We start from the raw sequence: 2,500 nt of genomic DNA, 5'->3' as shown, positions 1-2,500 counted from the left end.
GCAGCCACAGGGAGGCGTCTGGCCTTTCCAGGCCCCCCAGCCTGCTACTCGTGCTGGGGGCTGGCTCCAGGCCTGACCCCCTCATCTTCTCACAGCCACGGGGAGGCTTCCAGCCTTTCCAGGCCCCCAGCACGAGGAGCAGGCTGGGTGCCGGCTCCAGCCCTGACCCTCTCCTCTTCTTCTAGCAGCCACAGGGAGGCGTCTGGCCTTTCCAGGCCCCCCAGCCTGCTACTCGTGCTAGTGGCTGGCTCCAGGCCTGACCCCCTCACCTTCTCACAGCCACGGGGAGGCTTCCAGCCTTTCCAGGCCCCCAGCACGAGGAGCAGGCTGGGTGCCGGCTTCAGCCCTGACCCCCTCCTCTTCTTCTAGCAGCCACAGGGAGGCGTCTGGCCGTTCCAGGCCCCCCAGCCTGCTACTCGTGCTGGGTGCTGGCTCCAGCCCTGACCCCCTCCTCTTCTTCTAGCAGCCACAGGCAGGCGTCTGGCCTTTCCAGGCCCCCCTAGCCTGCTACTCGTACTGGGTGCTGGCTCCAGCCCTGACCCCCTCGTCGTCTTATAGCAGCCACAGGGAGGCGTCTGGCCTTTCCAGGCCCCCCAGCCTGCTACTCGTGCTGGGCGCTGGCTCCAGCCCTGACCCCCTCCTCTTCTTCTAGCAGCCACAGGCAGGCGTCTGGCCTTTCCAGGCCCCCCAGCCTGCTACTCGTGCTGGGGGCTGGCTCCAGGCCTGACCCCCTCATCTTCTCACAGCCACGGGGAGGCTTCCAGCCTTTCCAGGCCCCCAGCACGAGGAGCAGGCTGGGTGCCGGCTCCAGCCCTGACCCCCTCCTCTTCTTCTAGCAGCCACAGGCAGGCGTCTGGCCTTTCCAGGCCCCCCAGCCTGCTACTCGTGCTGGGTGCTGGCTCCAGCCCTGACCCCCTCCTCTTCTTCTAGCAGCCACAGGCAGGCGTCTGGCCTTTCCAGGCCCCCCAGCCTGCTACTCGTGCTGGTTGCTGGCTCCAGCCCTGACCCCCTCCTCTTATTCTAGCAGCCACAGGCAGGCGTCTGGCCTTTCCAGGCCCACCAGCCTGCTACTCGTGCTGGGGGCTGGCTCCAGGCCTGACCCCCTCATCTTCTCACAGCCATGGGGAGGCTTCCAGCCTTTCCAGGCCCCCAGCACGAGGAGCAGGCTGGGTGCCGGCTCCAGCCCTGACCCCCTCATCTTCTCACAGCCATGGGGAGGCTTCCAGCCTTTCCAGGCCCCCAGCACGAGGAGCAGGCTGGGTGCCGGCTCCAGCCCTGACCCCCTCCTCTTCTCACAGCCACGGGGAGGCTTCCAGCCTTTCCAGGCCCCCAGCACGAGGAGCAGGCTGGGTGCCGGCTCCAGCCCTGACCCCCTCCTCTTCTTCTAGCAGCCACAGGCAGGCGTCTGGCCTTTCCAGGCCCCCCAGCCTGCTACTCGTGCTGGGTGCTGGCTCCAGCCCTGACCCCCTCCTCTTCTTCTAGCAACCACAGGCAGGCGTCTGGCCTTTCCAGGCCCCCCAGCCTGCTACTCGTGCTGGGTGCTGGCTCCATCCCTGACCCCCTCCTCTTCTTCTAGCAGCCACAGGGAGTCTTCTGGCCTTTCCAGGCCCCCCAGCCTGCTACTCGTGCTGGGTGCTGGCTCCAGCCCTGACCCCCTCGTCTTCTTCTAGCAGCCACAGGGAGGCTTCTGGCCTTTCCAGGCCCCCCAGCCTGCTACTCGTGCTGGGTGCTGGCTCCAGCCCTGACCCCCTCCTCTTCTTCTAGCAGCCACAGGGAGGCTTCTGGCCTTTCCAGGCCCCCCAGCCTGCTTCTCGTGCTGGGTGCTGGCTCCAGCCCTGACCCCCTCGTCTTCTTCTAGCAGCCACAGGGAGGCTTCTGGCCTTTCCAGGCCCCCCAGCCTGCTACTCGTGCTGGGTGCTGGCTCCAGCCCTGAGCCCCTCGTCTTCTTCTAGCAGCCACAGGCAGGCGTCTGGCCTTTCCAGGCCCCCCAGCCTGCTACTCGTACTGGGGGCTGGCTCCAGGCCTGACCCCCTGGCCTTCTCACAGCCGTGGGGAGGCTTCCGGCCTTTTCCAGGCCCCCAGCATGAGGAGCAGGCTGGGTGCTGGCTCCAGGCCTGACCCCCTCGTCTTCTCGCAGCCACGGGGAGGTTTCCAGCCTTTCCAGGACCCCCAGCCTGCTACTCCTGCTGGGGGCTGGCTCCAGGCCTGACCCCCTGGCCTTCTCACAGCCGTGGGGAGGCTTCCGGCCTTTTCCAGGCATACAGCAACCTCTTTTACTTTTCTTTATTTCTCACAATTACTTTCTTTTATTTTTGTTTAAAAATTCTCAACCTTTGTATATATTCCACATACTATACTGTGCATACACAGTCCAACCTCCGATTCAGGACGAACGATGCGGTTTTCGTCCCGGCCGTGGCACGCCGGACCAGCTCTATACCCTTCACAGGGCTGGCTCCCAGCCTAACCCTTTTCCTTTCCTCCTGCCTCCACTCTCATT

This window comes from Chaetodon auriga, unplaced genomic scaffold (genome assembly GCF_051107435.1).
Source record: "Chaetodon auriga isolate fChaAug3 unplaced genomic scaffold, fChaAug3.hap1 Scaffold_174, whole genome shotgun sequence".
Classification (NCBI taxonomy): domain Eukaryota; kingdom Metazoa; phylum Chordata; class Actinopteri; order Chaetodontiformes; family Chaetodontidae; genus Chaetodon; species Chaetodon auriga.
Note: the sequence above shows the minus strand (reverse complement) of the source record.